At 40.1% G+C, this 14,358-nt stretch overlaps 1 protein-coding gene across 5 annotated transcripts in view; it reads right to left on the reverse strand.

The window, feature by feature from the left end:
• The window catches only part of Ncoa2 (nuclear receptor coactivator 2), a 262,018-nt gene that overhangs the window by 163,509 nt on the left and 84,151 nt on the right, over positions 1-14,358 (reverse strand). The gene's annotated exons all lie outside the window — the stretch shown is intronic.

The raw sequence follows: 14,358 nt of genomic DNA on the forward strand, positions 1-14,358 counted from the left end.
TCTCTGATCCTTGCACCACACCAAAGAATTTAATTTCTAATATGCACAATGAAAATATGAAGACAAGAAATATTGCTAATATTTTATCTATATTAATGTTTACTGCTTTTGTATATTTTACGGATATAAAAAAGAAAAAAACCCTGAGTGATTACTACTAGTGGTGGTACTAAAAATGTGGCTTTAAAAAAGAATTAACACCACTAGATTTAGCTACAAGGAATGTTTTTGCAACCGAGTTTCTTTTCCTTTAAAGGACATCAATAGGGCTGGGGATGTGGCTCAAGCGGTAGCGCGCTCGCCTGCCATGCGTGCGGCCCGGGTTCGATTCTCAGCACCACATACAAACAAGGATGTTGTGCCTGCCAAAAACTGAAAAATAGGGGGATCCAACATGGCGGCCGGCGAGGAAGCTGCACTTTCAATATCTCCACATTAACGGGATCAGAAACACCAATTAAAACAGCTACATTCTACCTACTGAGGATCTTCTAGCAAAATTCCGTTGAAAGGAGACCTGCCGAGAATTAGTAAGTTTATTAGACGTGACAGTTTGCCCCAAACAAGTGAAACTTGACTGGCAGCGCGGGCTCAGAGTCCAATCCCGCGGCCACCCGCCGCTTCTGCAAGCGGCAGGCGGCCCAGAGCAGCGCGGCAGAAGGGTCCCCGCCCAGCCAGCAGACAGCGCCCGCCATCCCGGCTACCCTGGCGGCCCTGCTTTCGCCCGGCGAACAGCCACCCCACCCGGCTGGTTCTTAGCCACGCCGCTGCAGACACCCGGCTTTACAAGCACCCCCGGCGGCCCTGCTCGGCGAGAAGGGTCCCCGCCCTGCCGGCAGACAGCTCCCGCCATTCCGCTCTTGTTCTGCAAGCAGCCACCCCGCCCGCTTGGTTCTTAGCCACGAGGCTGCAGCCGCCCGGCTTTACAAGCGCCCCCGGCGACCCTGCTCGGCGAGAAGGGTCCCCGCCCTGCCGGCAGACAGCTCCCGCCATTCCGCTCTTGTTCTGCAAACAGCTAGCCCGCCCGCTTGGTTCTTAGCCAAGAGGCTGCAGCCGCCCGGCTTTACAAGCGCCCCCGGCGACCCTCCTCGGCGAGAAGGGTCCCCGCCCTGCTGGCAGACAGCTCCCGCCATTCCGCTCTTGTTCTGCAAACAGCCACCCCGCCCGCTTGGTTCTTAGCCACGAGGCTGCAGCCGCCCGGCTTTACAAGCGCCCCCGGCGACCCTGCTCAGCGAGAAGGGTCCCTGCCCGGCCAACAGACAGTTTCCGCCATCCCGGCTACCCTGCCGGTCCCGCTCTTGCCCTGCAAACAGCCACCCCGCCCGCCTGGGTCTTAGACACGCGGCGGCAGCCACCCGGCTTTACAAGCGCCCCCGGCGGCCCTGCTCTGCGAGAAGGGTCCCCGCCCTGCCGGCAGACAGCTCCCGCCATTCCGCTCTTGTTCTGCAAACAGCCAGCCCGCCCGCTTGGTTCTTAGCCACGAGGCTGCAGCCGCCCGGCTTTACAAGCGCCCCCGGCAACCCTGCTTGGCGAGAAGGGTCCCTGCCCGGCCAACAGACAGTTTCCGCCATCCCGGCTACCCTGCCGGTCCCGCTCTTGCCCTGCAAACAGCCACCCCGCCCGCCTGGGTCTTAGACACGCGGCGGCAGCCGCCCGGCTTTACAAGCGCCCCCAGCGGCCCTGCTCGTCGAGAAGGGTCCCTGCCCGGCCGGCAGACAGCTCCCACCATCCCGGCACTCCTGGCGGCCCGCCCGCTCTGCGAAGGGTTACCCCACCCGGCTCTTAGCCACGCGGGCGCCATCTGCCTGGCGCTGAGGGAGCCCCCGGCGGCCCAGCGCAGCCAGAAGGGTCCCCGCCTGGCCCGACAGAAGGCACGTGCCCTTCCGGCTCTGCTAACGGCCCTGCCCACCCAGGAAAGGGCTCCCCACCTTGAGAGGATGGGAAGGAAATCTAACCAAGCCTCTATGAATTAGCGAACTGGGATCTAAAACCAGAGATTATATCAGACCAGAGACAAGCCAGTTCCACCTCTCCCTTCGGTCACTCCTGCAAGGAGCCAGGGGCCCGCCATAGCAGAGAGGGGAAGTCACCAAAGATCGGCCAAAGAGATTCCTTCCCAGCGGACTCTAAATTAGCAGGAGCGGCGAGGGAGCCGGACGGAGCTGGCGGGAACCGCGGCAGCGGCACGGGAACCGGCGGGAGCTGAGGCGGCGCTGACGCAGGAGCCGGCGGGAGCCGCGCGGCGCGGGTCTCCCAGCTACAGCCCCCACCAGTGCTGACAACTGAGGTCTCTTGCACCAGATACGGGGGCGTGGCTACCAGAAGAACGAAACGCGATCAGCATGGAAAGACAAGGAAAGAAAGGACCACAAGCAATGCAGGTCAACTCAACTTTAGAAGAGGTAATATCTGCAGCAGATGGAATGTCAGATAAAGAATTCAGGATATACATGCTTCAGATGATCTGGAGTCTCAAGGAAGACATTAGACAGCAAAATCAGACAATGAAAGACCACTTCGACCACTTCGACAATAAATTACACAAACAAATCCAAGAAGCAAAAGATCAATTATACAGGGAGATAGAGGTTATAAAAAACAAACAAACAGAAATCCTGGAAATGCAGGAAACAATAAACCAACTTAAAAACTCAATTGAGAATACTACCAGCAGAGTAGAACACTTAGAAGATAGAACATCAGACAATGAAGACAAAGTATTTCAACTGGAGAAGAACATAGACAGCTCAGCAAAGCTGTTAAGAAACCATGAGCAGAACATTCAAGAAATATGGGATAACATAAAGAGACCCAACTTAAGGGTCATGGGGATACAGGAAGGTATTGAGGTCCAAACCAAAGGAATGACCAATCTATTCAACGAAATAATACGAGAAAACTTCCCAGACTTGAAGAATGAGACAGAATCCCAAATCCTAGAAGCCTACAGGACGCCGAATGTGCAAAATCATAAGAGAGCCACACCTAGACACATTATAATGAAGATGCCCAACATACAGAATAAGGAGAGAATTTTAAAAGCTACAAGAGAAAGGAAGCAGATTACATTTAGGGGTAAACCAATCAGGATAACAGCTGATCTTTCAACACAGACTCTGAAAGCTAGAAGATCCTGGAATAACATATTTCAAACGTTGAAAGAAAAGGGGTTCCAACCAAGAATTGTGTATCCCGCGAAATTAAGCTTCAGGATGGAAGATGAAATTAAAACCTTCCATGATAAACAAAAGTTAAAAGAATTTGCAGCTAGAAAACCAGCTCTTCAAAACATCCTCGGCAAAATATTACAGGAAGAGGAAATGGAAAATATCAATGAAAACCAACAGCGGGAGGTAGTACAGTAAAGGTGGGGGGGAATAATCAAAGAGGAAAACAAACCATGTTTAGTAACATAAATAAACAAATATGGCTGGAAGAACAAACCATATCTCAATAATAACTCTAAATGTTAATGGCTTAAACTCACCAATTAAGAGACACAGGCTAGCAGAATGGATCACTAAACAAGACCCAACAATATGCTGCCTTCAGGAGACACATCTGATAGGAAAAGACATACATAGACTGAAGGTGAAAGGTTGGGAAAAATCATATCACTCATATGGACTTCGCAAACAAGCAGGAGTGTCCATACTCATTTCAAATAAAATAGATTTCAAGCCAAAGTTAATCAAAAGGGATGAAGAGGGACACTACATACTTCTCAAGGGAACCATACACCAACAAGACATAACAATTATAAATATATATGCCCCAAACAATGGTGCAGCTATGTTCATCAAACAAACTCTTCTCAAGTTCAAGAGTCTAATAGACCACCATACAATAATCATGGGAGACTTCAACACACCTCTCTCACCACTGGACAGATCTTCCAAACAAAAGTTGAATAAGGAAACTATAGAGCTCAATAACACAATTAATAACCTAGACTTAATTGACATATATAGAATATACCACCCAACATCAAGCAGTTACACTTTTTTCTCAGCAGCACATGGATCCTTCTCAAAAATAGATCATATATTATGTCACAGGGCAACTATTAGACAATATAAAGGAGTAGAGATAATACCATGCATATTATCTGATCATAATGGAATGAAATTGAAAATCAACAATAAAAGAAGTAAGGAAAAATCATGCATCACTTGGAGAATGAACAATAGGTTACTGAATGATCAATGGGTTATAGAAGACATCAAGGAGGAAATTAAAAAATTCTTAGAGATAAATGAAAACACAGACACAACATATCGGAATCTATGGGACACATTGAAAGCAGTTCTAAGAGGAAAATTTATTGCTTGGAGTTCATTCCTTAAAAAAAGAAAAAACCAACAAATAAATGATCTAATACTTCAACTCAAAATCCTAGAAAAAGAAGAGCAAAAAAACAGCAAAAGAAGTAGAAGACAAGAAATAATTAAAATCAGAGCTGAAATTAATGAAATCGAAACGAAAGAAACAATTGAAAAAATTGACAAAACTAAAAGTTGGTTCTTTGAAAAAATAAATAAAATCGACAGACCCTTAGCCACGCTAACAAAGAGAAGAAGAGAGAGAACTCAAATTACCAGCATACGGGATGAAAAAGGCAATATCACAACAGACACTTCAGAAATACAGAAGATTATCAGAAATTATTTTGAATCCTTATACTCCAATAAAATAGAAGATAGTGAAGGCATCAATAAATTTCTTAAGTCATATGATTTGCCCAGATTGAGCCAAGAGGATATTGACAACCTAAACAGACCAATATCAATTGAGGAAATAGAAGATACCATCAAAAGACTACCAACTAAGAAAAGCCCAGGACCGGATGGGTATACAGCAGAGTTTTTCAAAACCTTTAAAGAGGAATTAACACCAATACTTTTCAAGCTATTTCAGGAAATAGAAAAAGAGGGAGAACTTCCAAATTCATTCTATGAGGCCAACATCACCCTGATTCCTAAACCAGACAAAGACACTTCAAAGAAAGAAAACTACAGACCAATATCTCTAATGAACCTAGATGCAAAAATCCTCAATAAACTTCTTGCGAACCGGATACAAAAACATATCAAAAAAATTGTGCACCATGATCAGGTAGGATTTATCCCTGGGATGCAAGGTTGGTTCAATATACGGAAATCAATAAATGTTATTCACCACATCAACAGGCTTAAAAATAAGAACCATATGGTCATCTCGATAGATGCGGAAAAAGCATTCGACAAAGTACAGCATCCCTTTATGTTCAAAACTCTAGAAAAACTAGGGATAACAGGAACATACCTCAACATTGTAAAAGCAATCTATGCTAAGCCTCAGGCTAGCATCATTCTGAATGGAGAAAAACTGAAGGCGTTCCCTCTAAAATCTGGAACAAGACAGGGATGCCCTCTCTCACCACTTCTGTTCAACATAGTTCTCGAATCACTGGCCAGAGCAATTAGACAGACGAAAGAAATTAAAGGCATAAAAATAGGAAAAGAAGAACTCAAATTATCACTATTTGCAGATGACATGATTCTATACCTAGCAGACCCAAAAGGGTCTACAAAGAAACTATTAGAGCTAATAAATGAATTCAGCAAAGTGGCAGGCTATAAGATCAACACGCATAAATCAAAGGCATTCCTGTATATCAGCAACAAATCCTCTGAAATGGAAATGAGGACAACCACCCCATTCACAATATCCTCAAAGAAAATAAAATACTTGGGAATCAACCTAACAAAAGAGGTGAAAGACTTATACAATGAAAACTACAGAACCCTAAAGAGAGAAATAGAAGAAGATCTTAGAAGATGGAAAAATATACCCTGTTCATGGATAGGTAGAAGTAACATCATCAAAATGGCGATATTACCAAAAGTTCTCTATAGGTTTAATGCAATGCCAATCAAAATCCCAACGGCATTTCTTGTAGAAATAGAGAAAGCAATCATGAAATTCATATGGAAAAATAAAAGACCCAGAATAGCAAAAACAATTCTAAGCAGGAAATGTGAATCAGGCGGCATAGCTATACCAGACTTCAAACTATACTACAGAGCAATAGTAACAAAAACAGCATGGTACTGGTACCAAAACAGGCAGGTGGACCAATGGTACAGAATAGAGGACACAGAAACCAATCCACAAAACTACAACTATCTTATATTTGATAAAGGGGCTAAAAGCATGAAATGGAAGAAGGATAGCATCTTCAACAAATGGTGTTGGGAAAACTGGAAATCCATATGCAACAAAATGAAACTGAATCCCTTTCTCTCGCCATGCACAAAAGTTAACTCAAAGTGGATCAAGGAACTTGATATCAAATCAGAGACATGGCGTCTGATAGAAGAAAAAGTTGGCTATGATCTACATACTGTGGGGTCGGGCTCCAAATTCCTCAATAGGACACCCATAGCACAACAGTTAATAACTAGAATCAACAAATGGGACTTACTAAAACTAAAAAGTTTTTTCTCAGCAAAAGAAACAATAAGAGAGGTGAATAGGGAGCCTACGTCCTGGGAACAAATCTTTACTCCTCACACTTCAGACAGAGCCCTAATATCCAGAATATACAAAGAACTAAAAAAATTAGACAATGAGATAACGAATAACCCAATCAACAAATGGGCCAAGGACCTGAACAGAAATTTCTCAGAGGAGGACATACAATCAATCAACAAGTATATGAAAAAATGCTCACCATCTCTAGCAGTCAGAGAAATGCAAATCAAAACCACCCTAAGATACCATCTCACTCCAGTAAGATTGGCAGCCATTAGGAAGTCAAACAGCAACAAGTGCTGGCGAGGATGTGGAGAAAAGGGTACTCTTGTACATTGCTGGTGGGACTGCAAATTGGTGCGGCCAATTTGGAAAGCAGTATGGAGATTTCTTGGAAAGCTCGGAATGGAACCACCATTTGATCCAGCTATTCCACTACTCGGTCTATTCCCTAAAGACCTAAAAAGAGCACACTATAGGGACACTGCTACATCCATGTTCATAGCAGCACAATTCACAATAGCAAGACTGTGGAACCAACCTAGATGCCCTTCAATAGACGAATGGATAAAAAAAATGTGGCATTTATACACAATGGAGTATTACTCTGCATTAAGAAATGACAAAATCATAGAATTTGGAGGGAAATGGATGGCATTAGAGCAGATTATGCTAAGTGAAGCTAGCCAATCCCTTAAAAACAAATGCCAAATGTCTTCTTTGATATAAGGAGAGTTACTAAGAACAGAGTAGGGAAGAAGAGCATGAGAAGAAGATTAGCATTAAACAGGGATGAGAGGTGGGAGGGAAAGGGAGAGAGAAGGGAAATTGCATGTAAATGGAAGGAGACCCTCAGGGGTATACAAAATTACATACAAGAGGAAGTGAGGGGAAAGGAGGGAAAATATAAGGGGGAGAAATGAATTACAGTAGAGGGGGTAGAGAGAGAAGAGGGGAGGGGAGGGGGGAGGGGGGATAGCGGAGGATGGGAAAGGCAGCAGAATACAACAGACTCCAGAATGGCAATATGTAAATCAATGTGCAACTGATGTGATTCTGCAATCTGTATATGGGGTAAAAATGGGAGTTCATATCCCACTTGAATCAAAGTGTGAATTATGATATATCAAAAACTATGTAATGTTTTGAACAACCTACAATAAAAATTAATTAAAAAAAAAAAAAAAAAAACTGAAAAATAAATATTAAAAAAATTCTCTCTTCCTCTCTCTCTCTCTCTCTCTCTCTCTCTCTCTCTCTAAAAAATAAAATAAGATAAAGGACATCAATAGGTAATAATTTATGCTTTGGATTCATTATCAAACTTAAAGCAGTGTTAATGACTTTTTAGAGTGCTTTATTCTTTAGTAAAGTAAATAGAACCTAATATGTTAAAAGTTTATTTGATATCCAAATTATAATTTTTTTGGTTCCATAATCTAAGAGGTCTAAAGAGGAGAAATTAATAAAAAGAAATTCTAATTTTTAGCAGGACCTGACCAGTCTTGAAATCATATTCAATAAAATGCAATTAGGCTATGAGATAATTCGTTTAAAAAATAAAAGAAATCTAGATGCAAATAAGAAGTTACCACAGTAAGTAAAACAACTAGATTCTGTTCGAATGGCAGTCCATAAGTAGTACACAACACACTCGTTATGTAATAGAAGACATCAATTCTTTCTAGCAGTAATGGAGTAAATATATTCATTATGTTGGCCTATGTAAGCCAATTATAATTCCATACCAATAATTAATTTGCCCAAGGACATAACACATGTAATAACTGTAAGCTAAAACTTGTGATATTAGTAGGAACAATGCTATTAAACTGTTACTGCTTCTTCTGTTCTATTCAGAAAGTTTTACTAACATGCTAACATAACATATGGCAAAAGTGTCAGTGCACCTATGCTAAAGAAAGGTGTATGTATAATACACAAAGATATTTCCAAACATCCACATTATATTTCAGCATAAGTTTTAAACAAGAGGAATTAATAAACAAACAGAATTACAAACTGTTTTATAAGTTTATACATTACTTAAAATAGTAGTCATTTAAAGTAACAAGACAGGTAATAAAAGCTCTATAATAAATAAACATCCAAGTACTCTTCTACCAGTCCTGGTAGTTTTCTTATCAACCCTCTAAGATGCTTCCTTCAAGGAAAAGAGAGGAGGAAAAGACTGCCGGGCTTGGTGGAAGGACGGAAGGAAAGACAGGAACCTTACTAGCAGTGTAGAGGAGATATATTGACCTTTTCTCTTAACCACCATGACCATTTCCATGGGGTGGGGGTGGCCTGAGAAGATCCCCCTCCTTTCCACAAAGCAACAGGTTACTGTTAGAAATGGTGAAAGAGTTGAAAGAACTCAGGGTTTAGCATCCTCAGATAGACCAGGTTTCAAATTCTGGCTTTATCACATAAAGACTGTCAGTATTGATATCATTATTATTACCATCAGGTTAGGTAGGTGATTCAGGATTATGCAACTGTGAACTCAAATGTGAAATGAGAATAATGATGACCTCTTTCGGGTATTTTGGAAATATTAAATGAGATAATTATATAAAGCATCTGGTACATAGTAGGCATCAAAATTATGATCCTACAAAGCAGTATCCTGTTAAACAGTGCTGGCAATGAGAGGTAACTCAGTAAAATGAAGACAAATAGAGGCTTCAGACCCACCCTACCCAAGGTAGAACTGACTTTGCCTTCAGTATCCTCACAGCTTTGTCTGCCCTTTGCTTTCCTGAGAAATGCACAGGTGGGTACTGCTAGGAAATTTTGAACCAAGGCTATATTAGAACTACATCAAAAGATAAAGAATACTTTAGGTATATTTCAAAATGTACTTTAAAGTAACAGTAATCAAAGCAATGGGGAACTGGCAGAGGATAAACAATGGAACAAGAGAGTCCAGAAACACACATATCTATGTCAATTCAGATTCAACAAAAGATGTCCTGGTATTCAATGAGAAAAAGATAGTCTTTCCAATAAATGGTAATAAAGACTGGTTACACATATAAAGGGAAGGAAAGACACTCTTTACTTTGCACCTTGCACCATGTGCAAAGATTATGACTGAATCATAAATTTAAAGTAAGAACTAAAACTTAGGCTAGGAGTATGGTTCAGTGGTAGAGCACATGCTCAGCACATACAGCCCTGGTTTCAATCCCAGCACCACAAAAAACAAACACCTGTAATACTTGCTGAATAAAGCATCTGGAGAGAATAATTATATCCCTGGATTCAGAAAAAATTTTTCATTTTTCAAATTTGTTCTTTTTAGTCATACATGACAGTAGAATATATTTTCACATATCATATATACATGGAGTATAACTCGTTTTTGTGGTTATACCACATGTGGAGTTACACTGGTTATATATTCATAAGAACATAGGAAAGATAAGTCCAATTCCTTCTACTGTCTTTTCCCATTCCCATCTGGCCTTCCTCCCCCTCATTCCCCTTTGTCTAATCCAGTGAACTTCTATCCCTCCACCCACTTACTGTGACACAGCATCCGAATATCAGACAGAACATCTGACCTTTGGTTTTGGGGGATTGGCTCATTTCACTTAGCTTGACAGTTTCTGGTTCTATCCATTTATCAGCAAATGCCATAATTTCATTCTTCTTTATGACTGAGTAGTATTCCACCATGTTTATGTACCACAGCAAAATAAATTTTTACATATGACAACTACAGAGCAGATCATAAAAGAAAAACACTTATAAAGAGGACTTCCTCACATTTTAATGTTTCTGTTCTTCAAATCACATAATTTTAAAAATGAAAACACAGCTACAGTTTGAAAGAAAATATCTGTAAAATCGTCATCTAATAAAGGACTTATATCCAGACTATGCAAAGAGTTAAATAATTATCTGATAAAGAATATGTGTCCAGAATACTTTACAAATTTTTATTCAATAATAATACAATTAATTCTTTTAAAAAAGCAAAATATTTGGTAACTCGCCATTAGGATTGGTTTGGCCATATGACAAACGCTTGGTCACCAGCCTGGGGAGCAACTAGGGTGTGGTGGAACCTTTAGGAGGTGGAAGAAGTCAGGTCATTGGGAGTGTGCCACTGGAGGGTGCATAGGGACCTCAGACCCTTCCTCTCTCTCTGCTTCCTGACTGTCAGGAGGTGGAAGAGCTTCTGCTCCACAACTCACTTCCAACGATGGAATACCAACAACAGTGAACCCAACTGACCAAGGACTGAAAACCATAAGCCTCCTTTTAAGTTACCTAAGGTGTTCTGTCACAGAGATGGAAATCTGACTAACACACTATAGGAGATACACAATGGTAAAAATACACACAAAATATTGATATCAGTAGTCATTAGGAAAACTGAAATAAGAACAATAAAATATCCCACACATGGAGTAAAATTACTGGATGTTAACAATAATTGTTAACAAGGACTGGCACAAACTCAAACTCTCACATCCACTGCTGGTGGGAAAATACAATGGCATGCCATTTTGGAAAACAGCTTGGAAGGTTACTATACAATCCAATAATTTCACTCTTTGTACATTTTCATCTCTCTTGGAGACGTCCACACAAAGCCTTGTATGTGAATGTTCATAATTGTTCACAAGAACCCCAAACTAGAAACAATAAAAAATGTTTAACAATTGGAAAACTGAAGAATAAATTCTATATAATGGAATACAATAATAAAAAGGAATTAATTATAAACATAACAATATATGTGAGTCTCAGAAAACGTGATTAAATGAAGCTAGACATGAAGACAACATTGTACAATTACATTTATTTGAAATTTCTAGAAAATTTAACAGTATAGAGACCAAAAAATATACCAGCTGGGTGCAGTGGTGCATGCCTGTAATTCCAGAGGTTCAGGAGGCTGAGGCAGGAAGATCACAAGTTCAAAGCCAGCCTCAGCAACATCAAGATATTAAGCAACTCAGTGGGATCCTGTCTCTAAATAAAATACAAAATAGGGCTGGGAATGTGGCTCAGTGGTAAGTGTCCCTGAGTTCAAACCTCAGTACCCTCCCTAATAACAAATAAACCAATGGTTTCCTGGACTGAAAATGGGCACAAGAGAACTTTTAGGGGAACAGCATTAATCCCCAAATAGATAGTGTTCTAAAGAAAGACCAGTTTTGAGATACAAAGTATGTACAACTGCACAAAACTTAGTAAAGCAGTACACTTGAAGTGGAAATAGTTTTTGGAAGGCAAATTATCTCAATTTTTTAAATGCTTAAAAAAAAATCTAATTTTTTTTTTTAACAAATGCACTTCTGTGTCCCAGTTATTTCTTCCTATGTGATAGCTAAAGTTATTTTGTCAGTAGAAACAGCTAAGGGTAACGGTAGTTCTAAGAGCACCTGGTTGGTATGAAACCAATACCATAAAAACATTAGCTAGCAGGTTGAGTTTACATCAACGCTTTGAGGCAAAAAAAAAAAAAAAAATCAGGAATGAGCCTTCATTACACATTAAAACTTATGGCAACATTAGAGCTGATGGGAAGGGGGTTAGAAGGAGTTGATCTCAATATCTTATTTATTTATTTTTATAGTGCAAATCAGGCATTTTTTATACTTATGTTTCAGTTGTACAATACCTTTATTTTGTTTATCTGTTTTTATGTGGTGCTGAGAATCGAACCCAGGGCCCCACATGTGCTAGGCGAGCGCTCCACTGCGGAGCCACAACCCCAGCCCTTATTTATTTATTTTTTAATGAATGGTTACAAATAGATCAAGAGGAAGCAAAGTAGGCCTGGGGTTGTGGCTCAGTGGTAGAGCGCTCACCTAGCACATGTGAGGTCCTGGGTTCGATCCTCAGCAACACGTAAAAATAAATAAAATAAAGGAATTGTGTCCAACTACAACTAAAAGATATTTAAAAGGAGAGAGAGAGAAAGCAAAGTGAGCTGGGAAGAAAATGAAGTAACACCTGTAATACTAGCTAAAAGAACATTCTAGTTTATGACTACTAGATTAAAAAAGCACCATACTTTACTTTTTGGTGTCACAACATCATCAACATCTATCGTTTTCTTTTTTTTGAGTACTTATTCTAAGAGAACACTGGGCTAAGGGCTGGGGGTCTAACTCAGTGGTAGAGCACTTGCCTAGCATGCGTGAGGCCCTGGGTTCAATTCCCAGCACCCAAAAAATAAAAAGAACACTGGGTTCAGGTCTTTTTATGTGTTCCTAATTCAATCTTCACTACAACCCTATGAGGCATGCACTGTTGCTGCATCTCCGGGAAATGAGATACTTCATCTAACTCATACAGTCTGATTCTTAAAGTCATGTATGCTCTCATGCACCAATTGGTTATGAAAGGTCGCTGCTTTGATAATGTTATCATTTTGCCAGCTTGATTTGAAAAAGAAGATGGTAGAAATATGGTCAACCCGAAAACGGCTTTATTGTGCTTTCTGGCATAGTACTAACAAGAATAGCACAAGCACATTTCGTACATCCTACACTCCTGGAAGACACTGTTAATGGATCTTGGCATTATGATTTTTTTCCTGAGCCTATTTCCATGTAGACTCCCAATTTTCTGGATCAAAGTTGCTGCCAATCAAAGAAAACCACTCCTAACACACAGGAGTTGGCACATGAATGAAAATATGTTTATTAATCTGAAACAATCAGCTTGATTTCTGGTAGAAAACTGAAAATATGGCACTAACTACTGCAATGAGATGGTTAACCAAAAGGGAACTCCATGACTACCACACTTAACATTTCATCACAGGACCAATGACCTCTTCTTTAGGCAGGATCACTCCAGTCATCAAGCCAATTGGACAGGTGGCAGAAATACAGAAGACACATGCAGGATGCAAGAAAAAGTTAAGGAAGTACTTCCCAAATTACCTGAAAATTTTCAACAGTTCCAGCCATACACATAAACATAAACCCACAGACTATACACATAAACATAAACCCACAGCCTATACTCGTACGATTAGCACGATAATTTATTTTCCTTTTTTTTTGTTGCTGTTGTTTAAAAACAAAAACTCCTAATCATAAAAATATGCCTTTAATTCAGCATGTTTCAAATCATATAGCCTCAAGAGGAAAGACATACTTTCAAGACTTAACTATGAGAACTATTTCAGATTGCTAAACAGGATATATTACTTTACATGTACATTACATAATTATATATGTAATGCAAATATCTACCAAAAAAGGGCTTTCATATAAATTTTTATAAAGTAATAGTAAAATACAAGGCTGCACTACAAAAGACTTCAATAATGCCAAGAGGGCTAGGGGTATAGCTAGGTGGTAGAACACTTGCCTAGTATGCATGAGGCCTGGGTTCAATCCCCAGCACTGCAAAATAAACTAGAACATAAGTTAAAAATATTAAAAAGAACATGGACTAAAGGTACAAAGTAAAATTATTCCCCAATTCTTAAACTGATGATACTCAAATTAAGCATCTAGACCACAGAAGAATAATTTATAAAATAACTGATTCACTTCTATCTGTAGCAGACAAGCCCATGTTTTCTTTGCTTAAAGGGCTATACCTCCACTGCAACAGACTCTTAACTGATGAAAATGTTTAACAAGTAATTTTCTTTTTTAAAGTATTTTGTAAAAGGGTCATCAATATCATGCCGAAACAGCTGAAAGATAACATTTAGGCCTTATAACTTATAAATAAACATTAATTAACTAACCTTTTAATTATCTTTTCTAGCTATTATCCTTTCCAACTATTCCCCATACATAACTTAATTCACTCAGAGAAATCATTACTAAAATTGGTGATTAAGATTAATTGAAA

This window comes from Callospermophilus lateralis, chromosome 16 (genome assembly GCF_048772815.1).
Source record: "Callospermophilus lateralis isolate mCalLat2 chromosome 16, mCalLat2.hap1, whole genome shotgun sequence".
NCBI classification, from domain to species: domain Eukaryota; kingdom Metazoa; phylum Chordata; class Mammalia; order Rodentia; family Sciuridae; genus Callospermophilus; species Callospermophilus lateralis.